An 18,239-nucleotide genomic window follows, 5' to 3' on the forward strand; every position below is an offset into this window, starting at 1 on the left:
TCCTATGGGCTTTCTGCAGTGCGAACGCACCTCCGAAAAGGAAAGAAACCTACTCACGGCCTTAAAAGTCAACGGGACCTGGGATTCCCAGCCGGTCACCCATACTGGTACTTGCCAGGCCTCAAGCTGGCTGGCGGCCGCGATCTGACGAGAGCAGGCACATTCAGCTTAGAATGCCCGTTGACAGCTCCTCCTCCTTTCCTATGGGCTTTCTGCAGTGCGAACGCACCTCCGAAACGGAAAGAAACCTACTCACGGCCTTAAAAGTCAACTTGGACCTGGGATTCCCAGCCGGTCACACATACTGGTACTTGCCAGGCCTCAAGCTGGCTGGCGGCCACGATCTGACGAGAGCAGGCACATTCAGCTTAGAATGCCCGTTGACAGCTCCTCCTCCTTTCCTATGGGCTTTCTGCAGTGCGAACGCACCTCCGAAAAGGAAAGAAACCTACTCACGGCCTTAAAAGTCAACGGGACCTGGAATTCCCAGCCGGTCACCCATACTGGTACTTGCCAGGCCTCAGGCTGGCTGGCGGCCGCGATCTGACGAGAGCAGGCACATTCAGCTTAGAATGCCCGTTGACAGCTCCTCCTCCTTTCCTATGGGCTTTCTGCAGCGCGAACGCACCTCCGAAAAGGAAAGAAACCTACTCACGGCCTTAAAAGTCAACGGGACCTGGGATTCACAGCCGGTCACCCATACTGGTACTTGCCAGGCCTCAAGCTGGCTGGCGGCCGCGATCTGACGAGAGCAGGCACATTCAGCTTAGAATGCCCGTTGACAGCTCCTCCTCCTTTCCTATGGGCTTTCTGCAGTGCGAACGCACCTCCGAAAAGGAAAGATACCTACTCACGGCCTTAAAAGTCAACGGGACCTGGGATTCCCAGCCGGTCACCCATACTGGTACTTGCCAGGCCTCAAGCTGGCTGGCGGCCGCGATCTGACGAGAGCAGGCACATTCAGCTTAGAATGCCCGTTGACAGCTCCTCCTCCTTTCCTATGGGCTTTCTGCAGTGCGAACGCACCTCCGAAAAGGAAAGAAACCTACTCACGGCCTTAAAAGTCAACGGGACCTGGGATTCCCAGCCGGTCACCCATACTGGTACTTGCCAGGCCTCAAGCTGGCTGGCGGCCGCGATCTGACGAGAGCAGGCACATTCAGCTTAGAATGCCCGTTGACAGCTCCTCCTCCTTTCCTATGGGCTTTCTGCAGTGCGAACGCACCTCCGAAAAGGAAAGAAACCTACTCACGGCCTTAAAAGTCAACGGGACCTGGGATTCCCAGCCGGTCACCCATACTGGTACTTGCCAGGCCTCAAGCTGGCTGGCGGCCGCGATCTGACGAGAGCAGGCACATTCAGCTTAGAATGCCCGTTGACAGCTCCTCCTCCTTTCCTATGGGCTTTCTGCAGTGCGAACGCACCTCCGAAACGAAAAAGAAACCTACTCACGGCCTTAAAAGTCAACGGGACCTGGGATTCCCAGCCGGTCACCCATACTGGTACTTGCCAGGCCTCAAGCTGGCTGGCGGCCGCGATCTGACGAGAGCAGGCACATTCAGCTTAGAATGCCCGTTGACAGCTCCTCCTCCTTTCCTATGGGCTTTCTGCAGTGCGAACGCACCTCCGAAAAGGAAAGAAACCTACTCACGGCCTTAAAAGTCAACTGGACCTGGGATCCCCAGCCGGTCACCCATACTGGTACTTGCCAGGCCTCAAGCTGGCTGGCGGCCGCGATCTGACGAGAGCAGGCACATTCAGCTTAGAATGCCCGTTGACAGCTCCTCCTCCTTTCCTATGGGCTTTCTGCAGTGCGAACGCACCTCGGAAACGGAAAGAAACCTACTCACGGCCTTAAAAGTCAACGGGACCTGGGATTCCCAGCCGGTCACCCATACTGGTACTTGCCAGGCCTCAAGCTGGCTGGCGGCCGCGATCTGACGAGAGCAGGCACATTCAGCTTAGAATGCCCGTTGACAGCTCCTCCTCCTTTCCTATGGGCTTTCTGCAGTGCGAACGCACCTCCGAAAAGGAAAGAAACCTACTCACGGCCTTAAAAGTCAACGGGACCTGGGATTCCCAGCCGGTCACCCATACTGGTACTTACCAGGCCTCAAGCTGGCTGGCGGCCGCGATCTGACGAGAGCAGGCACATTCAGCTTAGAATGCCCGTTGACAGCTCCTCCTCCTTTCCTATGGGCTTTCTGCAGTGCGAACGCACCTCCGAAACGGAAAGAAACCTTCTCACGGCCTTAAAAGTCAACTTGGACCTGGGATTCCCAGCCGGTCACACATACTGGTACTTGCCAGGCCTCAAGCTGGCTGGCGGCCGTGATCTGACGAGAGCAGGCACATTCAGCTTAGAATGCCCGTTGACAGCTCCTCCTCCTTTCCTATGGGCTTTCTGCAGTGCGAACGCACCTCCGAAAAGGAAAGAAACCTACTCACGGCCTTAAAAGTCAACGGGACCTGGAATTCCCAGCCGGTCACCCATACTGGTACTTGCCAGGCCTCAGGCTGGCTGGCGGCCGCGATCTGACGAGAGCAGGCACATCCAGCTTAGAATGCCCGTTGACAGCTCCTCCTCCTTTCCTATGGGCTTTCTGCAGCGCGAACGCACCTCCGAAAAGGAAAGAAACCTACTCACGGCCTTAAAAGTCAACGGGACCTGGAATTCCCAGCCGGTCACCCATACTGGTACTTGCCAGGCCTCAGGCTGGCTGGCGGCCGCGATCTGACGAGAGCAGGCACATTCAGCTTAGAATGCCCGTTGACAGCTCCTCCTCCTTTCCTATGGGCTTTCTGCAGCGCGAACGCACCTCCGAAAAGGAAAGAAACCTACTCACGGCCTTAAAAGTCAACGGGACCTGGGATTCACAGCCGGTCACCCATACTGGTACTTGCCAGGCCTCAAGCTGGCTGGCGGCCGCGATCTGACGAGAGCAGGCACATTCAGCTTAGAATGCCCGTTGACAGCTCCTCCTCCTTTCCTATGGGCTTTCTGCAGTGCGAACGCACCTCCGAAAAGGAAAGAAACCTACTCACGGCCTGAAAAGTCAACGGGACCTGGGATTCCCAGCCGGTCACCCATACTGGTACTTGCCAGGCCTCAAGCTGGCTGGCGGCCGCGATCTGACGAGAGCAGGCACATTCAGCTTAGAATGCCCGTTGACAGCTCCTCCTCCTTTCCTATGGGCTTTCTGCAGTGCGAACGCACCTCCGAAAAGGAAAGAAACCTACTCACGGCCTTAAAAGTCAACGGGACCTGGGATTCCCAGCCGGTCACCCATACTGGTACTTGCCAGGCCTCAAGCTGGCTGGCGGCCGCGATCTGACGAGAGCAGGCACATTCAGCTTAGAATGCCCATTGACAGCTCCTCCTCCTTTCCTATGGGCTTTCTGCAGTGCGAACGCACCTCCGAAAAGGAAAGAAACCTACTCACGGCTTTAAAAGTCAACCGTACCTGGCATTCCCAGCCGGTCACCCATACTGGTACTTGCCAGGCCTCAAGCTGGCTGGCGGCCGCGATCTGACGAGAGCAGGCACATTCAGCTTAGAATGCCCGTTGACAGCTCCTCCTCCTTTCCTATGGGCTTTCTGCAGTGCGAACGCACCTCCGAAAAGGAAAGAAACCTACTCACGGCCTTAAAAGTCAACGGGACCTGGGATTCCCAGCCGGTCACCCATACTGGTACTTGCCAGGCCTCAAGCTGGCTGGCAGCCACGATCTGACGAGAGCAGGCACATTCAGCTTAGAATGCCCGTTGACAGCTCCTCCTCCTTTCCTATGGGCTTTCTGCAGTGCGAACGCACCACCGAAAAGGAAAGAAACCTACTCACGGCCTGAAAAGTCAACGGGACCTGGGATTCCCAGCCGGTCACCCATACTGGTACTTGCTAGGCCTCAAGCTGGCTGGCGGCCGCGATCTGACGAGAGCAGGCACATTCAGCTTAGAATGCCCGTTGACAGCTCCTCCTCCTTTCCTATGGGCTTTCTGCAGTGCGAACGCACCTCCGAAAAGGAAAGAAACCTACTCACGGCCTTAAAAGTCAACGGGACCTGGGATTCCCAGCCGGTCACCCATACTGGTACTTGCCAGGCCTCAAGCTGGCTGGCGGCCGCGATCTGACGAGAGCAGGCACATTCAGCTTAGAATGCCCGTTGACAGCTCCTCCTCCTTTCCTATGGGCTTTCTGCAGTGCGAACGCACCTCCGAAAAGGAAAGATACCTACTCACGGCCTTAAAAGTCAACGGGACCTGGGATTCCCAGCCGGTCACCCATACTGGTACTTGCCAGGCCTCAAGCTGGCTGGCGGCCGCGATCTGACGAGAGCAGGCACATTCAGCTTAGAATGCCCGTTGACAGCTCCTCCTCCTTTCCTATGGGCTTTCTGCAGTGCGAACGCACCTCCGAAAAGGAAAGAAACCTACTCACGGCCTTAAAAGTCAACGGGACCTGGGATTCCCAGCCGGTCACCCATACTGGTACTTGCCAGGCCTCAAGCTGGCTGGCGGCCGCGATCTGACGAGAGCAGGCACATTCAGCTTAGAATGCCCGTTGACAGCTCCTCCTCCTTTCCTATGGGCTTTCTGCAGTGCGAACGCACCTCCGAAAAGGAAAGAAACCTACTCACGGCCTTAAAAGTCAACGGGACCTGGGATTCCCAGCCGGTCACCCATACTGGTACTTGCCAGGCCTCAAGCTGGCTGGCGGCCGCGATCTGACGAGAGCAGGCACATTCAGCTTAGAATGCCCGTTGACAGCTCCTCCTCCTTTCCTATGGGCTTTCTGCAGTGCGAACGCACCTCCGAAAAGGAAAGAAACCTACTCACGGCCTTAAAAGTCAACGGGACCTGGGATTCCCAGCCGGTCACCCATACTGGTACTTGCCAGGCCTCAAGCTGGCTGGCGGCCGCGATCTGACGAGAGCAGGCACATTCAGCTTAGAATGCCCGTTGACAGCTCATCCTCCTTTCCTATGGGCTTTCTGCAGTGCGAACGCACCTCCGAAAAGGAAAGAAACCTACTCACGGCCTTAAAAGTCAACGGGACCTGGGATTCCCAGCCGGTCACCCATACTGGTACTTGCCAGGCCTCAAGCTGGCTGGCGGCCACGATCTGACGAGAGCAGGCACATTCAGCTTAGAATGCCCGTTGACAGCTCCTCCTCCTTTCCTATGGGCTTTCTGCAGTGCGAACGCACCACCGAAAAGGAAAGAAACCTACTCACGGCCTGAAAAGTCAACGGGACCTGGGATTCCCAGCCGGTCACCCATACTGGTACTTGCCAGGCCTCAAGCTGGCTGGCGGCCGCGATCTGACGAGAGCAGGCACATTCAGCTTAGAATGCCCGTTGACAGCTCCTCCTCCTTTCCTATGGGCTTTCTGCAGTGCGAACGCACCTCCGAAAAGGAAAGAAACCTACTCACGGCCTTAAAAGTCAACGGGACCTGGGATTCCCAGCCGGTCACCCATACTGGTACTTGCCAGGCCTCAAGCTGGCTGGCGGCCGCGATCTGACGAGAGCAGGCACATTCTGCTTAGAATGCCCGTTGACAGCTCCTCCTCCTTTCCTATGGGCTTTCTGCAGTGCGAACGCACCTCCGAAACGGAAAGAAACCTACTCACGGCCTTAAAAGTCAACGGGACCTGGGATTCCCAGCCGGTCACCCATACTGGTACTTGCCAGGCCTCAAGCTGGCTGGCGGCCGCGATCTGACGAGAGCAGGCACATTCAGCTTAGAATGCCCGTTGACAGCTCCTCCTCCTTTCCTATGGGCTTTCTGCAGTGCGAACGCACCTCCGAAAAGGAAAGAAACCTACTCACGGCCTTAAAAGTCAACGGGACCTGGGATTCCCAGCCGGTCACCCATACTGGTACTTGCCAGGCCTCAAGCTGGCTGGCGGCCGCGATCTGACGAGAGCAGGCACATTCAGCTTAGAATGCCCGTTGACAGCTCCTCCTCCTTTCCTATGGGCTTTCTGCAGTGCGAACGCACCTCCGAAAAGGAAAGAAACCTACTCACGGCCTTAAAAGTCAACGGGACCTGGGATTCCCAGCTGGTCACCAATACTGGTACTTGCCAGGCCTCAAGCTGGCTGGCGGCCGCGATCTGACGAGAGCAGGCACATTCAGCTTAGAATGCCCGTTGACAGCTCCTCCTCCTTTCCTATGGGCTTTCTGCAGTGCGAACGCACCTCCGAAAAGGAAAGAAACCTACTCACGGCCTTAAAAGTCAACGGGACCTGGGATTCCCAGCCGGTCACCCATACTGGTACTTGCCAGGCCTCAAGCTGGCTGGCGGCCGCGATCTGACGAGAGCAGGCACATTCAGCTTAGAATGCCCGTTGACAGCTCCTCCTCCTTTCCTATGGGCTTTCTGCAGTGCGAACGCACCTCCGAAACGAAAAAGAAACCTACTCACGGCCTTAAAAGTCAACGGGACCTGGGATTCCCAGCCGGTCACCCATACTGGTACTTGCCAGGCCTCAAGCTGGCTGGCGGCCGCGATCTGACGAGAGCAGGCACATTCAGCTTAGAATGCCCGTTGACAGCTCCTCCTCCTTTCCTATGGGCTTTCTGCAGTGCGAACGCACCTCCGAAAAGGAAAGAAACCTACTCACGGCCTTAAAAGTCAACTGGACCTGGGATTCCCAGCCGGTCACCCATACTGGTACTTGCCAGGCCTCAAGCTGGCTGGCGGCCACGATCTGACAAGAGCAGGCACATTCAGCTTAGAATGCCCGTTGACAGCTCCTCCTCCTTTCCTATGGGCTTTCTGCAGTGCGAACGCACCTCCGAAAAGGAAAGAAACCTACTCACGGCCTTAAAGTCAACGGGACCTGGGATTCCCAGCCGGTCACCCATACTGGTACTTGCCAGGCCTCAAGCTGGCTGGCGGCCGCGATCTGACGAGAGCAGGCACATTCAGCTTAGAATGCCCGTTGACGGCTCCTCCTCCTTTCCTATGGGCTTTCTGCAGTGCGAACGCACCTCCGAAAAGGAAATAAACCTACTCACGGCCTTAAAAGTCAACGGGACCTGGGATTCCCAGCCGGTCACCCATACTGGTACTTGCCAGGCCTCAAGCTGGCTGGCGGCCACGATCTGACGAGAGCAGGCACATTCAGCTTAGAATGCCCGTTGACAGCTCCTCCTCCTTTCCTATGGGCTTTCTGCAGTGCGAACGCACCACCGAAAAGGAAAGAAACCTACTCACGGCCTGAAAAGTCAACGGGACCTGGGATTCCCAGCCGGTCACCCATACTGGTACTTGCCAGGCCTCAAGCTGGCTGGCGGCCGCGATCTGACGAGAGCAGGCACATTCAGCTTAGAATGCCCGTTGACAGCTCCTCCTCCTTTCCTATGGGCTTTCTGCAGTGCGAACGCACCTCCGAAACGAAAAAGAAACCTACTCACGGCCTTAAAAGTCAACGGGACCTGGGATTCCCAGCCGGTCACCCATACTGGTACTTGCCAGGCCTCAAGCTGGCTGGCGGCCGCGATCTGACGAGAGCAGGCACATTCAGCTTAGAATGCCCGTTGACAGCTCCTCCTCCTTTCCTATGGGCTTTCTGCAGTGCGAACGCACCTCCGAAAAGGAAAGAAACCTACTCACGGCCTTAAAAGTCAACTGGACCTGGGATTCCCAGCCGGTCACCCATACTGGTACTTGCCAGGCCTCAAGCTGGCTGGCGGCCGCGATCTGACGAGAGCAGGCACATTCAGCTTAGAATGCCCGTTGACAGCTCCTCCTCCTTTCCTATGGGCTTTCTGCAGTGCGAACGCACCTCCGAAACGGAAAGAAACCTACTCACGGCCTTAAAAGTCAACGGGACCTGGGATTCCCAGCCGGTCACCCATACTGGTACTTGCCAGGCCTCAAGCTGGCTGGCGGCCGCGATCTGACGAGAGCAGGCACATTCAGCTTAGAATGCCCGTTGACAGCTCCTCCTCCATTCCTATGGGCTTTCTGCAGTGCGAACGCACCTCCGAAAAGGAAAGAAACCTACTCACGGCCTTAAAAGTCAACGGGACCTGGGATTCCCAGCCGGTCACCCATACTGGTACTTGCCAGGCCTCAAGCTGGCTGGCGGCCGCGATCTGACGAGAGCAGGCACATTCAGCTTAGAATGCCCGTTGACAGCTCCTCCTCCTTTCCTATGGGCTTTCTGCAGTGCGAACGCATCTCCGAAACGGAAAGAAACCTACTCACGGCCTTAAAAGTCAACTTGGACCTGGGATTCCCAGCCGGTCACCCATACTGGTACTTGCCAGGCCTCAAGCTGGCTGGCGGCCGCGATCTGACGAGAGCAGGCACATTCAGCTTAGAATGCCCGTTGACAGCTCCTCCTCCTTTCCTATGGGCTTTCTGCAGTGCGAACGCACCTCCGAAAAGGAAAGAAACCTACTCACGGCCTTAAAAGTCAACGGGACCTGGGATTCCCAGCCGGTCACCCATACTGGTACTTGCCAGGCCTCAAGCTGGCTGGCGGCCGTGATCTGACGAGAGCAGGCACATTCAGCTTAGAATGCCCGTTGACAGCTCCTCCTCCTTTCCTATGGGCTTTCTGCAGTGCGAACGCACCTCCGAAAAGGAAAGAAACCTACTCACGGCCTGAAAAGTCAACGGGACCTGGGATTCCCAGCCGGTCACCCATACTGGTACTTGCCAGGCCTCAAGCTGGCTGGCGGCCGCGATCTGACGAGAGCAGGCACATTCAGCTTAGAATGCCCGTTGACAGCTCCTCCTCCTTTCCTATGGGCTTTCTGCAGTGCGAACGCACCTCCGAAAAGGAAAGAAACCTACTCACGGCCTTAAAAGTCAACGGGACCTGGGATTCCCAGCCGGTCACCCATACTGGTACTTGCCAGGCCTCAAGCTGGCTGGCGGCCGCGATCTGACGAGAGCAGGCACATTCAGCTTAGAATGCCCGTTGACAGCTCCTCCTCCTTTCCTATGGGCTTTCTGCAGTGCGAACGCACCTCCGAAACGGAAAGAAACCTACTCACGGCCTTAAAAGTCAACGGGACCTGGGATTCCCAGCCGGTCACCCATACTGGTACTTGCCAGGCCTCAAGCTGGCTGGCGGCCGCGATCTGACGAGAGCAGGCACATTCAGCTTAGAATGCCCGTTGACAGCTCCTCCTCCTTTCCTATGGGCTTTCTGCAGTGCGAACGCACCTCCGAAAAGGAAAGAAACCTACTCACGGCCTTAAAAGTCAACGGGACCTGGGATTCCCAGCCGGTCACCCATACTGGTACTTGCCAGGCCTCAAGCTGGCTGGCGGCCGCGATCTGACGAGAGCAGGCACATTCAGCTTAGAATGCCCGTTGACAGCTCCTCCTCCTTTCCTATGGGCTTTCTGCAGTGCGAACGCACCTCCGAAAAGGAAAGAAACCTACTCACGGCCTGAAAAGTCAACGGGACCTGGGATTCCCAGCCGGTCACCCATACTGGTACTTGCCAGGCCTCAAGCTGGCTGGCGGCCGTGATCTGACGAGAGCAGGCACATTCAGCTTAGAATGCCCGTTGACAGCTCCTCCTCCTTTCCTATGGGCTTTCTGCAGTGCGAACGCACCTCCGAAAAGGAAAGAAACCTACTCACGGCCTTAAAAGTCAACGGGACCTGGGATTCCCAGCCGGTCACCCATACTGGTACTTGCCAGGCCTCAAGCTGGCTGGCGGCCGCGATCTGACGAGAGCAGGCACATTCAGCTTAGAATGCCCGTTGACAGCTCCTCCTCCTTTCCTATGGGCTTTCTGCAGTGCGAACGCACCTCCGAAACGGAACGAAACCTACTCACGGCCTTAAAAGTCAACGGGACCTGGGATTCCCAGCCGGTCACCCATACTGGTACTTGCCAGGCCTCAAGCTGGCTGGCGGCCGCGATCTGACGAGAGCAGGCACATTCAGCTTAGAATGCCCATTGACAGCTCCTCCTCCTTTCCTATGGGCTTTCTGCAGTGCGAACGCACCTCCGAAAAGGAAAGAAACCTACTCACGGCCTTAAAAGTCAACGGGACCTGGGATTCCCAGCCGGTCACCCATACTGGTACTTGCCAGGCCTCAAGCTGGCTGGCGGCCACGATCTGACGAGAGCAGGCACATTCAGCTTAGAATGCCCGTTGACAGCTCCTCCTCCTTTCCTATGGGCTTTCTGCAGTGCGAACGCACCACCGAAAAGGAAAGAAACCTACTCACGGCCTGAAAAGTCAATGGGACCTGGGATTCCCAGCCGGTCACCCATACTGGTACTTGCCAGGCCTCAAGCTGGCTGGCGGCCGCGATCTGACGAGAGCAGGCACATTCAGCTTAGAATGCCCGTTGACAGCTCCTCCTCCTTTCCTATGGGCTTTCTGCAGTGCGAACGCACCTCCGAAAAGGAAAGAAACCTACTCACGGCCTTAAAAGTCAACGGGACCTGGGATACCCAGCCGGTCACCCATACTGGTACTTGCCAGGCCTCAAGCTGGCTGGCGGCCGCGATCTGACGAGAGCAGGCACATTCAGCTTAGAATGCCCGTTGACAGCTCCTCCTCCTTTCCTATGGGCTTTCTGCAGTGCGAACGCACCTCCGAAAAGGAAAGAAACCTACTCACGGCCTTAAAAGTCAACGGGACCTGGGATTCCCAGCCGGTCACCCATACTGGTACTTGCCAGGCCTCAAGCTGGCTGGCGGCCGCGATCTGACGAGAGCAGGCACATTCTGCTTAGAATGCCCGTTGACAGCTCCTCCTCCTTTCCTATGGGCTTTCTGCAGTGCGAACGCACCTCCGAAACGGAAAGAAACCTACTCACGGCCTTAAAAGTCAACGGGACCTGGAATTCCCAGCCGGTCACCCATACTGGTACTTGCCAGGCCTCAGGCTGGCTGGCGGCCGCGATCTGACGAGAGCAGGCACATTCAGCTTAGAATGCCCGTTGACAGCTCCTCCTCCTTTCCTATGGGCTTTCTGCAGCGCGAACGCACCTCCGAAAAGGAAAGAAACCTACTCACGGCCTTAAAAGTCAACGGGACCTGGGATTCACAGCCGGTCACCCATACTGGTACTTGCCAGGCCTCAAGCTGGCTGGCGGCCGCGATCTGACGAGAGCAGGCACATTCAGCTTAGAATGCCCGTTGACAGCTCCTCCTCCTTTCCTATGGGCTTTCTGCAGTGCGAACGCACCTCCGAAAAGGAAAGAAACCTACTCACGGCCTGAAAAGTCAACGGGACCTGGGATTCCCAGCCGGTCACCCATACTGGTACTTGCCAGGCCTCAAGCTGGCTGGCGGCCGCGATCTGACGAGAGCAGGCACATTCAGCTTAGAATGCCCGTTGACAGCTCCTCCTCCTTTCCTATGGGCTTTCTGCAGTGCGAACGCACCTCCGAAAAGGAAAGAAACCTACTCACGGCCTTAAAAGTCAACGGGACCTGGGATTCCAGCCGGTTACCCATACTGGTACTTGCCAGGCCTCAAGCTGGCTGGCGGCCGCGATCTGACGAGAGCAGGCACATTCAGCTTAGAATGCCCATTGACAGCTCCTCCTCCTTTCCTATGGGCTTTCTGCAGTGCGAACGCACCTCCGAAAAGGAAAGAAACCTACTCACGGCCTTAAAAGTCAACGGGACCTGGGATTCCAGCCGGTCACCCATACTGGTACTTGCCAGGCCTCAAGCTGGCTGGCGGCCACGATCTGACGAGAGCAGGCACATTCAGCTTAGAATGCCCGTTGACAGCTCCTCCTCCTTTCCTATGGGCTTTCTGCAGTGCGAACGCACCTCCGAAAAGGAAAGAAACCTACTCACGGCCTTAAAAGTCAACGGGACCTGGAATTCCCAGCCGGTCACCCATACTGGTACTTGCCAGGCCTCAGGCTGGCTGGGCGGCCGCGATCTGACGAGAGCAGGCACATTCAGCTTAGAATGCCCGTTGACAGCTCCTCCTCCTTTCCTATGGGCTTTCTGCAGCGCGAACGCACCTCCGAAAAGGAAAGAAACCTACTCACGGCCTTAAAAGTCAACGGGACCTGGAATTCCCAGCCGGTCACCCATACTGGTACTTGCCAGGCCTCAGGCTGGCTGGCGGCCGCGATCTGACGAGAGCAGGCACATTCAGCTTAGAATGCCCGTTGACAGCTCCTCCTCCTTTCCTATGGGCTTTCTGCAGCGCGAACGCACCTCCGAAAAGGAAAGAAACCTACTCACGGCCTTAAAAGTCAACGGGACCTGGGATTCCCAGCCGGTCACCCATACTGGTACTTGCCAGGCCTCAAGCTGGCTGGCGGCCGCGATCTGACGAGAGCAGGCACATTCAGCTTAGAATGCCCGTTGACAGCTCCTCCTCCTTTCCTATGGGCTTTCTGCAGCGCGAACGCACCTCCGAAAAGGAAAGAAACCTACTCACGGCCTTAAAAGTCAACGGGACCTGGGATTCCCAGCCGGTCACCCATACTGGTACTTGCCAGGCCTCAAGCTGGCTGGCGGCCGCGATCTGACGAGAGCAGGCACATTCAGCTTAGAATGCCCGTTGACAGCTCCTCCTCCTTTCCTATGGGCTTTCTGCAGTGCGAACGCACCTCCGAAAAGGAAAGAAACCTACTCACGGCCTTAAAAGTCAACGGGACCTGGGATTCCCAGCCGGTCACCCATACTGGTACTTGCCAGGCCTCAAGCTGGCTGGCGGCCGCGATCTGACGAGAGCAGGCACATTCAGCTTAGAATGCCCGTTGACAGCTCCTCCTCCTTTCCTATGGGCTTTCTGCAGTGCGAACGCACCTCCGAAACGAAAAGAAACCTACTCACGGCCTTAAAAGTCAACGGGACCTGGGATTCCCAGCCGGTCACCCATACTGGTACTTGCCAGGCCTCAAGCTGGCTGGCGGCCGCGATCTGACGAGAGCAGGCACATTCAGCTTAGAATGCCCGTTGACAGCTCCTCCTCCTTTCCTATGGGCTTTCTGCAGTGCGAACGCACCTCCGAAAAGGAAAGAAACCTACTCACGGCCTTAAAAGTCAACTGGACCTGGGATTCCCAGCCGGTCACCCATACTGGTACTTGCCAGGCCTCAAGCTGGCTGGCGGCCGCGATCTGACGAGAGCAGGCACATTCAGCTTAGAATGCCCGTTGACAGCTCCTCCTCCTTTCCTATGGGCTTTCTGCAGTGCGAACGCACCTCCGAAACGGAAAGAAACCTACTCACGGCCTTAAAAGTCAACGGGACCTGGGATTCCCAGCCGGTCACCCATACTGGTACTTGCCAGGCCTCAAGCTGGCTGGCGGCCGCGATCTGACGAGAGCAGGCACATTCAGCTTAGAATGCCCGTTGACAGCTCCTCCTCCTTTCCTATGGGCTTTCTGCAGTGCGAACGCACCTCCGAAAAGGAAAGAAACCTACTCACGGCCTTAAAAGTCAACGGGACCTGGGATTCCCAGCCGGTCACCCATACTGGTACTTGCCAGGCCTCAAGCTGGCTGGCGGCCGCGATCTGACGAGAGCAGGCACATTCAGCTTAGAATGCCCGTTGACAGCTCCTCCTCCTTTCCTATGGGCTTTCTGCAGTGCGAACGCACCTCCGAAACGGAAAGAAACCTACTCACGGCCTTAAAAGTCAACTTGGACCTGGGATTCCCAGCCGGTCACACATACTGGTACTTGCCAGGCCTCAAGCTGGCTGGCGGGCCGCGATCTGACGAGAGCAGGCACATTCAGCTTAGAATGCCCGTTGACAGCTCCTCCTCCTTTCCTATGGGCTTTCTGCAGTGCGAACGCACCTCCGAAAAGGAAAGAAACCTACTCACGGCCTTAAAAGTCAACGGGACCTGGAATTCCCAGCCGGTCACCCATACTGGTACTTGCCAGGCCTCAGGCTGGCTGGCGGCCGCGATCTGACGAGAGCAGGCACATTCAGCTTATAATGCCCGTTGACAGCTCCTCCTCCTTTCCTATGGGCTTTCTGCAGCGCGAACGCACCTCCGAAAAGGAAAGAAACCTACTCACGGCCTTAAAAGTCAACGGGACCTGGAATTCCCAGCCGGTCACCCATACTGGTACTTGCCAGGCCTCAGGCTGGCTGGCGGCCGCGATCTGACGAGAGCAGGCACATTCAGCTTAGAATGCCCGTTGACAGCTCCTCCTCCTTTCCTATGGGCTTTCTGCAGCGCGAACGCACCTCCGAAAAGGAAAGAAACCTACTCACGGCCTTAAAAGTCAACGGGACCTGGGATTCCCAGCCGGTCACCCATACTGGTACTTGCCAGGCCTCAAGCTGGCTGGCGGCCGCGATCTGACGAGAGCAGGCACATTCAGCTTAGAATGCCCGTTGACAGCTCCTCCTCCTTTCCTATGGGCTTTCTGCAGTGCGAACGCACCTCCGAAAAGGAAAGAAACCTACTCACGGCCTGAAAAGTCAACGGGACCTGGGATTCCCAGCCGGTCACCCATACTGGTACTTGCCAGGCCTCAAGCTGGCTGGCGGCCGCGATCTGACGAGAGCAGGCACATTCACCTTAGAATGCCCGTTGACAGCTCCTCCTCCTTTCCTATGGGCTTTCTGCAGTGCGAACGCACCTCCGAAAAGGAAAGAAACCTACTCACGGCCTTAAAAGTCAACGGGACCTGGGATTCCCAGCCGGTCACCCATACTGGTACTTGCCAGGCCTCAAGCTGGCTGGCGGCCGCGATCTGACGAGAGCAGGCACATTCAGCTTAGAATGCCCATTGACAGCTCCTCCTCCTTTCCTATGGGCTTTCTGCAGTGCGAACGCACCTCCGAAAAGGAAAGAAACCTACTCACGGCTTTAAAAGTCAACCGTACCTGGCATTCCCAGCCGGTCACCCATACTGGTACTTGCCAGGCCTCAAGCTGGCTGGCGGCCGCGATCTGACGAGAGCAGGCACATTCAGCTTAGAATGCCCGTTGACAGCTCCTCCTCCTTTCCTATGGGCTTTCTGCAGTGCGAACGCACCTCCGAAAAGGAAAGAAACCTACTCACGGCCTTAAAAGTCAACGGGACCTGGGATTCCCAGCCGGTCACCCATACTGGTACTTGCCAGGCCTCAAGCTGGCTGGCAGCCACGATCTGACGAGAGCAGGCACATTCAGCTTAGAATGCCCGTTGACAGCTCCTCCTCCTTTCCTATGGGCTTTCTGCAGTGCGAACGCACCACCGAAAAGGAAAGAAACCTACTCACGGCCTGAAAAGTCAACGGGACCTGGGATTCCCAGCCGGTCACCCATACTGGTACTTGCTAGGCCTCAAGCTGGCTGGCGGCCGCGATCTGACGAGAGCAGGCACATTCAGCTTAGAATGCCCGTTGACAGCTCCTCCTCCTTTCCTATGGGCTTTCTGCAGTGCGAACGCACCTCCGAAAAGGAAAGAAACCTACTCACGGCCTTAAAAGTCAACGGGACCTGGGATTCCCAGCCGGTCACCCATACTGGTACTTGCCAGGCCTCAAGCTGGCTGGCGGCCGCGATCTGACGAGAGCAGGCACATTCAGCTTAGAATGCCCGTTGACAGCTCCTCCTCCTTTCCTATGGGCTTTCTGCAGTGCGAACGCACCTCCGAAAAGGAAAGATACCTACTCACGGCCTTAAAAGTCAACGGGACCTGGGATTCCCAGCCGGTCACCCATACTGGTACTTGCCAGGCCTCAAGCTGGCTGGCGACCGCGATCTGACGAGAGCAGGCACATTCAGCTTAGAATGCCCGTTGACAGCTCCTCCTCCTTTCCTATGGGCTTTCTGCAGTGCGAACGCACCTCCGAAAAGGAAAGAAACCTACTCACGGCCTTAAAAGTCAACGGGACCTGGGATTCCCAGCCGGTCACCCATACTGGTACTTGCCAGGCCTCAAGCTGGCTGGCGGCCGCGATCTGACGAGAGCAGGCACATTCAGCTTAGAATGCCCGTTGACAGCTCCTCCTCCTTTCCTATGGGCTTTCTGCAGTGCGAACGCACCTCCGAAAAGGAAAGAAACCTACTCACGGCCTTAAAAGTCAACGGGACCTGGGATTCCCAGCCGGTCACCCATACTGGTACTTGCCAGGCCTCAAGCTGGCTGGCGGCCGCGATCTGACGAGAGCAGGCACATTCAGCTTAGAATGCCCGTTGACAGCTCCTCCTCCTTTCCTATGGCTTTCTGCAGTGCGAACGCACCTCCGAAAAGGAAAGAAACCTACTCACGGCCTTAAAAGTCAACGGGACCTGGGATTCCCAGCCGGTCACCCATACTGGTACTTGCCAGGCCTCAAGCTGGCTGGCGGCCGCGATCTGACGAGAGCAGGCACATTCAGCTTAGAATGCCCGTTGACAGCTCCTCCTCCTTTCCTATGGGCTTTCTGCAGTGCGAACGCACCTCCGAAAAGGAAAGAAACCTACTCACGGCCTTAAAAGTCAACGGGACCTGGGATTCCCAGCCGGTCACCCATACTGGTACTTGCCAGGCCTCAAGCTGGCTGGCGGCCACGATCTGACGAGAGCAGGCACATTCAGCTTAGAATGCCCGTTGACAGCTCCTCCTCCTTTCCTATGGGCTTTCTGCAGTGCGAACGCACCACCGAAAAGGAAAGAAACCTACTCACGGCCTGAAAAGTCAACGGGACCTGGGATTCCCAGCCGGTCACCCATACTGGTACTTGCCAGGCCTCAAGCTGGCTGGTGGCCGCGATCTGACGAGAGCAGGCACATTCAGCTTAGAATGCCCGTTGACAGCTCCTCCTCCTTTCCTATGGGCTTTCTGCAGTGCGAACGCACCTCCGAAAAGGAAAGAAACCTACTCACGGCCTTAAAAGTCAACGGGACCTGGGATTCCCAGCCGGTCACCCATACTGGTACTTGCCAGGCCTCAAGCTGGCTGGCGGCCGCGATCTGACGAGAGCAGGCACATTCAGCTTAGAATGCCCGTTGACAGCTCCTCCTCCTTTCCTATGGGCTTTCTGCAGTGCGAACGCACCTCCGAAAAGGAAAGAAACCTACTCACGGCCTTAAAAGTCAACGGGACCTGGGATTCCCAGCCGGTCACCCATACTGGTACTTGCCAGGCCTCAAGCTGGCTGGCGGCCGCGATCTGACGAGAGCAGGCACATTCTGCTTAGAATGCCCGTTGACAGCTCCTCCTCCTTTCCTATGGGCTTTCTGCAGTGCGAACGCACCTCCGAAACGGAAAGAAACCTACTCACGGCCTTAAAAGTCACGGGACCTGGGATTCCCAGCCGGTCACCCATACTGGTACTTGCCAGGCCTCAAGCTGGCTGGCGGCCGCGATCTGACGAGAGCAGGCACATTCAGCTTAGAATGCCCGTTGACAGCTCCTCCTCCTTTCCTATGGGCTTTCTGCAGTGCGAACGCACCTCCGAAAAGGAAAGAAACCTACTCACGGCCTTAAAAGTCAACGGGACCTGGGATTCCCAGCCGGTCACCCATACTGGTACTTGCCAGGCCTCAAGCTGGCTGGCGGCCGCGATCTGACGAGAGCAGGCACATTCAGCTTAGAATGCCCGTTGACAGCTCCTCCTCCTTTCCTATGGGCTTTCTTTGCAGTGCGAACGCACCTCCGAAACGAAAAAGAAACCTACTCACGGCCTTAAAAGTCAACGGGACCTGGGATTCCCAGCCGGTCACCCATACTGGTACTTGCCAGGCCTCAAGCTGGCTGGCGGCCGCGATCTGACGAGAGCAGGCACATTCAGCTTAGAATGCCCGTTGACAGCTCCTCCTCCTTTCCTATGGCTTTCTGCAGTGCGAACGCACCTCCGAAAAGGAAAGAAACCTACTCACGGCCTTAAAAGTCAACTGGACCTGGGATTCCCAGCCGGTCACCCATACTGGTACTTGCCAGGCCTCAAGCTGGCTGGCGGCCGCGATCTGACGAGAGCAGGCACATTCAGCTTAGAATGCCCGTTGACAGCTCCTCCTCCTTTCCTATGGGCTTTCTGCAGTGCGAACGCACCTCCGAAAAGGAAAGAAACCTACTCACGGCCTTAAAGTCAACGGGACCTGGGATTCCCAGCCGGTCACCCATACTGGTACTTGCCAGGCCTCAAGCTGGCTGGCGGCCGCGATCTGACGAGAGCAGGCACATTCAGCTTAGAATGCCCGTTGACAGCTCCTCCTCCTTTCCTATGGGCTTTCTGCAGTGCGAACGCACCTCCGAAAAGGAAATAAACCTACTCACGGCCTTAAAAGTCAACGGGACCTGGGATTCCCAGCCGGTCACCCATACTGGTACTTGCCCCAGGCCTA

At 56.7% G+C, this 18,239-nt stretch overlaps 79 pseudogenes; all 79 read right to left on the reverse strand.

Moving 5' to 3' along the window:
- Positions 1 to 66: 66 nt before the first annotated feature.
- Positions 67 to 185, reverse strand: LOC136602965 (5S ribosomal RNA; annotated as a pseudogene).
- Positions 186 to 465: 280 nt separating this feature from the next.
- Positions 466 to 584, reverse strand: LOC136603074 (5S ribosomal RNA; annotated as a pseudogene).
- Positions 585 to 664: 80 nt separating this feature from the next.
- Positions 665 to 783, reverse strand: LOC136603088 (5S ribosomal RNA; annotated as a pseudogene).
- An 80-nt stretch (positions 784 to 863) lies between these two features.
- Positions 864 to 982, reverse strand: LOC136602966 (5S ribosomal RNA; annotated as a pseudogene).
- Positions 983 to 1,062: 80 nt separating this feature from the next.
- Positions 1,063 to 1,181, reverse strand: LOC136602967 (5S ribosomal RNA; annotated as a pseudogene).
- An 80-nt stretch (positions 1,182 to 1,261) lies between these two features.
- Positions 1,262 to 1,380, reverse strand: LOC136602968 (5S ribosomal RNA; annotated as a pseudogene).
- An 81-nt stretch (positions 1,381 to 1,461) lies between these two features.
- Positions 1,462 to 1,580, reverse strand: LOC136602969 (5S ribosomal RNA; annotated as a pseudogene).
- Positions 1,581 to 1,859: 279 nt separating this feature from the next.
- LOC136602970 (5S ribosomal RNA) lies at positions 1,860 to 1,978 on the reverse strand (annotated as a pseudogene).
- Positions 1,979 to 2,058: 80 nt separating this feature from the next.
- LOC136603048 (5S ribosomal RNA) lies at positions 2,059 to 2,177 on the reverse strand (annotated as a pseudogene).
- Positions 2,178 to 2,457: 280 nt separating this feature from the next.
- On the reverse strand, positions 2,458 to 2,576 carry LOC136603079 (5S ribosomal RNA; annotated as a pseudogene).
- Positions 2,577 to 2,656: 80 nt separating this feature from the next.
- On the reverse strand, positions 2,657 to 2,775 carry LOC136603075 (5S ribosomal RNA; annotated as a pseudogene).
- Positions 2,776 to 2,855: 80 nt separating this feature from the next.
- LOC136603089 (5S ribosomal RNA) lies at positions 2,856 to 2,974 on the reverse strand (annotated as a pseudogene).
- Positions 2,975 to 3,054: 80 nt separating this feature from the next.
- Positions 3,055 to 3,173, reverse strand: LOC136602971 (5S ribosomal RNA; annotated as a pseudogene).
- An 80-nt stretch (positions 3,174 to 3,253) lies between these two features.
- Positions 3,254 to 3,372, reverse strand: LOC136603041 (5S ribosomal RNA; annotated as a pseudogene).
- A 279-nt stretch (positions 3,373 to 3,651) lies between these two features.
- On the reverse strand, positions 3,652 to 3,770 carry LOC136603115 (5S ribosomal RNA; annotated as a pseudogene).
- Positions 3,771 to 3,850: 80 nt separating this feature from the next.
- Positions 3,851 to 3,969, reverse strand: LOC136603113 (5S ribosomal RNA; annotated as a pseudogene).
- Positions 3,970 to 4,049: 80 nt separating this feature from the next.
- On the reverse strand, positions 4,050 to 4,168 carry LOC136602972 (5S ribosomal RNA; annotated as a pseudogene).
- Positions 4,169 to 4,248: 80 nt separating this feature from the next.
- On the reverse strand, positions 4,249 to 4,367 carry LOC136602974 (5S ribosomal RNA; annotated as a pseudogene).
- Positions 4,368 to 4,447: 80 nt separating this feature from the next.
- On the reverse strand, positions 4,448 to 4,566 carry LOC136602976 (5S ribosomal RNA; annotated as a pseudogene).
- Positions 4,567 to 4,646: 80 nt separating this feature from the next.
- LOC136602977 (5S ribosomal RNA) lies at positions 4,647 to 4,765 on the reverse strand (annotated as a pseudogene).
- Positions 4,766 to 4,845: 80 nt separating this feature from the next.
- On the reverse strand, positions 4,846 to 4,964 carry LOC136602978 (5S ribosomal RNA; annotated as a pseudogene).
- Positions 4,965 to 5,044: 80 nt separating this feature from the next.
- LOC136603098 (5S ribosomal RNA) lies at positions 5,045 to 5,163 on the reverse strand (annotated as a pseudogene).
- Positions 5,164 to 5,243: 80 nt separating this feature from the next.
- On the reverse strand, positions 5,244 to 5,362 carry LOC136603085 (5S ribosomal RNA; annotated as a pseudogene).
- Positions 5,363 to 5,442: 80 nt separating this feature from the next.
- LOC136603102 (5S ribosomal RNA) lies at positions 5,443 to 5,561 on the reverse strand (annotated as a pseudogene).
- Positions 5,562 to 5,641: 80 nt separating this feature from the next.
- LOC136603097 (5S ribosomal RNA) lies at positions 5,642 to 5,760 on the reverse strand (annotated as a pseudogene).
- An 80-nt stretch (positions 5,761 to 5,840) lies between these two features.
- On the reverse strand, positions 5,841 to 5,959 carry LOC136602979 (5S ribosomal RNA; annotated as a pseudogene).
- An 80-nt stretch (positions 5,960 to 6,039) lies between these two features.
- On the reverse strand, positions 6,040 to 6,158 carry LOC136603159 (5S ribosomal RNA; annotated as a pseudogene).
- An 80-nt stretch (positions 6,159 to 6,238) lies between these two features.
- LOC136602980 (5S ribosomal RNA) lies at positions 6,239 to 6,357 on the reverse strand (annotated as a pseudogene).
- Positions 6,358 to 6,438: 81 nt separating this feature from the next.
- LOC136602981 (5S ribosomal RNA) lies at positions 6,439 to 6,557 on the reverse strand (annotated as a pseudogene).
- A 278-nt stretch (positions 6,558 to 6,835) lies between these two features.
- Positions 6,836 to 6,954, reverse strand: LOC136602982 (5S ribosomal RNA; annotated as a pseudogene).
- Positions 6,955 to 7,034: 80 nt separating this feature from the next.
- On the reverse strand, positions 7,035 to 7,153 carry LOC136603099 (5S ribosomal RNA; annotated as a pseudogene).
- An 80-nt stretch (positions 7,154 to 7,233) lies between these two features.
- On the reverse strand, positions 7,234 to 7,352 carry LOC136602983 (5S ribosomal RNA; annotated as a pseudogene).
- Positions 7,353 to 7,433: 81 nt separating this feature from the next.
- Positions 7,434 to 7,552, reverse strand: LOC136602985 (5S ribosomal RNA; annotated as a pseudogene).
- An 80-nt stretch (positions 7,553 to 7,632) lies between these two features.
- On the reverse strand, positions 7,633 to 7,751 carry LOC136603143 (5S ribosomal RNA; annotated as a pseudogene).
- An 80-nt stretch (positions 7,752 to 7,831) lies between these two features.
- On the reverse strand, positions 7,832 to 7,950 carry LOC136602986 (5S ribosomal RNA; annotated as a pseudogene).
- Positions 7,951 to 8,030: 80 nt separating this feature from the next.
- On the reverse strand, positions 8,031 to 8,149 carry LOC136602988 (5S ribosomal RNA; annotated as a pseudogene).
- A 280-nt stretch (positions 8,150 to 8,429) lies between these two features.
- LOC136603107 (5S ribosomal RNA) lies at positions 8,430 to 8,548 on the reverse strand (annotated as a pseudogene).
- An 80-nt stretch (positions 8,549 to 8,628) lies between these two features.
- Positions 8,629 to 8,747, reverse strand: LOC136602989 (5S ribosomal RNA; annotated as a pseudogene).
- An 80-nt stretch (positions 8,748 to 8,827) lies between these two features.
- On the reverse strand, positions 8,828 to 8,946 carry LOC136602990 (5S ribosomal RNA; annotated as a pseudogene).
- An 80-nt stretch (positions 8,947 to 9,026) lies between these two features.
- LOC136602991 (5S ribosomal RNA) lies at positions 9,027 to 9,145 on the reverse strand (annotated as a pseudogene).
- An 80-nt stretch (positions 9,146 to 9,225) lies between these two features.
- On the reverse strand, positions 9,226 to 9,344 carry LOC136602992 (5S ribosomal RNA; annotated as a pseudogene).
- An 80-nt stretch (positions 9,345 to 9,424) lies between these two features.
- LOC136603108 (5S ribosomal RNA) lies at positions 9,425 to 9,543 on the reverse strand (annotated as a pseudogene).
- Positions 9,544 to 9,623: 80 nt separating this feature from the next.
- Positions 9,624 to 9,742, reverse strand: LOC136602993 (5S ribosomal RNA; annotated as a pseudogene).
- Positions 9,743 to 9,822: 80 nt separating this feature from the next.
- LOC136603032 (5S ribosomal RNA) lies at positions 9,823 to 9,941 on the reverse strand (annotated as a pseudogene).
- An 80-nt stretch (positions 9,942 to 10,021) lies between these two features.
- LOC136603100 (5S ribosomal RNA) lies at positions 10,022 to 10,140 on the reverse strand (annotated as a pseudogene).
- Positions 10,141 to 10,220: 80 nt separating this feature from the next.
- LOC136603106 (5S ribosomal RNA) lies at positions 10,221 to 10,339 on the reverse strand (annotated as a pseudogene).
- Positions 10,340 to 10,419: 80 nt separating this feature from the next.
- LOC136603129 (5S ribosomal RNA) lies at positions 10,420 to 10,538 on the reverse strand (annotated as a pseudogene).
- An 80-nt stretch (positions 10,539 to 10,618) lies between these two features.
- LOC136603103 (5S ribosomal RNA) lies at positions 10,619 to 10,737 on the reverse strand (annotated as a pseudogene).
- Positions 10,738 to 10,817: 80 nt separating this feature from the next.
- On the reverse strand, positions 10,818 to 10,936 carry LOC136603076 (5S ribosomal RNA; annotated as a pseudogene).
- Positions 10,937 to 11,016: 80 nt separating this feature from the next.
- Positions 11,017 to 11,135, reverse strand: LOC136603090 (5S ribosomal RNA; annotated as a pseudogene).
- Positions 11,136 to 11,215: 80 nt separating this feature from the next.
- On the reverse strand, positions 11,216 to 11,334 carry LOC136602994 (5S ribosomal RNA; annotated as a pseudogene).
- A 476-nt stretch (positions 11,335 to 11,810) lies between these two features.
- Positions 11,811 to 11,930, reverse strand: LOC136603162 (5S ribosomal RNA; annotated as a pseudogene).
- An 80-nt stretch (positions 11,931 to 12,010) lies between these two features.
- LOC136603077 (5S ribosomal RNA) lies at positions 12,011 to 12,129 on the reverse strand (annotated as a pseudogene).
- Positions 12,130 to 12,209: 80 nt separating this feature from the next.
- On the reverse strand, positions 12,210 to 12,328 carry LOC136602996 (5S ribosomal RNA; annotated as a pseudogene).
- Positions 12,329 to 12,408: 80 nt separating this feature from the next.
- Positions 12,409 to 12,527, reverse strand: LOC136602997 (5S ribosomal RNA; annotated as a pseudogene).
- An 80-nt stretch (positions 12,528 to 12,607) lies between these two features.
- On the reverse strand, positions 12,608 to 12,726 carry LOC136602998 (5S ribosomal RNA; annotated as a pseudogene).
- Positions 12,727 to 12,806: 80 nt separating this feature from the next.
- Positions 12,807 to 12,925, reverse strand: LOC136603000 (5S ribosomal RNA; annotated as a pseudogene).
- Positions 12,926 to 13,005: 80 nt separating this feature from the next.
- Positions 13,006 to 13,124, reverse strand: LOC136603144 (5S ribosomal RNA; annotated as a pseudogene).
- An 80-nt stretch (positions 13,125 to 13,204) lies between these two features.
- Positions 13,205 to 13,323, reverse strand: LOC136603001 (5S ribosomal RNA; annotated as a pseudogene).
- An 80-nt stretch (positions 13,324 to 13,403) lies between these two features.
- Positions 13,404 to 13,522, reverse strand: LOC136603002 (5S ribosomal RNA; annotated as a pseudogene).
- Positions 13,523 to 14,002: 480 nt separating this feature from the next.
- LOC136603078 (5S ribosomal RNA) lies at positions 14,003 to 14,121 on the reverse strand (annotated as a pseudogene).
- Positions 14,122 to 14,201: 80 nt separating this feature from the next.
- On the reverse strand, positions 14,202 to 14,320 carry LOC136603003 (5S ribosomal RNA; annotated as a pseudogene).
- An 80-nt stretch (positions 14,321 to 14,400) lies between these two features.
- LOC136603126 (5S ribosomal RNA) lies at positions 14,401 to 14,519 on the reverse strand (annotated as a pseudogene).
- An 80-nt stretch (positions 14,520 to 14,599) lies between these two features.
- LOC136603042 (5S ribosomal RNA) lies at positions 14,600 to 14,718 on the reverse strand (annotated as a pseudogene).
- Positions 14,719 to 14,997: 279 nt separating this feature from the next.
- LOC136603117 (5S ribosomal RNA) lies at positions 14,998 to 15,116 on the reverse strand (annotated as a pseudogene).
- An 80-nt stretch (positions 15,117 to 15,196) lies between these two features.
- Positions 15,197 to 15,315, reverse strand: LOC136603114 (5S ribosomal RNA; annotated as a pseudogene).
- Positions 15,316 to 15,395: 80 nt separating this feature from the next.
- On the reverse strand, positions 15,396 to 15,514 carry LOC136603004 (5S ribosomal RNA; annotated as a pseudogene).
- Positions 15,515 to 15,594: 80 nt separating this feature from the next.
- LOC136603014 (5S ribosomal RNA) lies at positions 15,595 to 15,713 on the reverse strand (annotated as a pseudogene).
- An 80-nt stretch (positions 15,714 to 15,793) lies between these two features.
- Positions 15,794 to 15,912, reverse strand: LOC136603109 (5S ribosomal RNA; annotated as a pseudogene).
- Positions 15,913 to 15,992: 80 nt separating this feature from the next.
- Positions 15,993 to 16,111, reverse strand: LOC136603007 (5S ribosomal RNA; annotated as a pseudogene).
- Positions 16,112 to 16,190: 79 nt separating this feature from the next.
- Positions 16,191 to 16,309, reverse strand: LOC136603008 (5S ribosomal RNA; annotated as a pseudogene).
- Positions 16,310 to 16,389: 80 nt separating this feature from the next.
- Positions 16,390 to 16,508, reverse strand: LOC136603101 (5S ribosomal RNA; annotated as a pseudogene).
- An 80-nt stretch (positions 16,509 to 16,588) lies between these two features.
- On the reverse strand, positions 16,589 to 16,707 carry LOC136603073 (5S ribosomal RNA; annotated as a pseudogene).
- Positions 16,708 to 16,787: 80 nt separating this feature from the next.
- Positions 16,788 to 16,906, reverse strand: LOC136603009 (5S ribosomal RNA; annotated as a pseudogene).
- An 80-nt stretch (positions 16,907 to 16,986) lies between these two features.
- On the reverse strand, positions 16,987 to 17,105 carry LOC136603104 (5S ribosomal RNA; annotated as a pseudogene).
- A 278-nt stretch (positions 17,106 to 17,383) lies between these two features.
- Positions 17,384 to 17,502, reverse strand: LOC136603010 (5S ribosomal RNA; annotated as a pseudogene).
- An 83-nt stretch (positions 17,503 to 17,585) lies between these two features.
- On the reverse strand, positions 17,586 to 17,704 carry LOC136603011 (5S ribosomal RNA; annotated as a pseudogene).
- Positions 17,705 to 17,783: 79 nt separating this feature from the next.
- LOC136603145 (5S ribosomal RNA) lies at positions 17,784 to 17,902 on the reverse strand (annotated as a pseudogene).
- Positions 17,903 to 17,981: 79 nt separating this feature from the next.
- LOC136603013 (5S ribosomal RNA) lies at positions 17,982 to 18,100 on the reverse strand (annotated as a pseudogene).
- Between the last annotated feature and the right edge of the window lie 139 nt (positions 18,101 to 18,239).

This window comes from Eleutherodactylus coqui, unplaced genomic scaffold (assembly GCF_035609145.1).
Source record: "Eleutherodactylus coqui strain aEleCoq1 unplaced genomic scaffold, aEleCoq1.hap1 HAP1_SCAFFOLD_528, whole genome shotgun sequence".
Classification (NCBI taxonomy): Eukaryota; Metazoa; Chordata; class Amphibia; order Anura; family Eleutherodactylidae; genus Eleutherodactylus; species Eleutherodactylus coqui.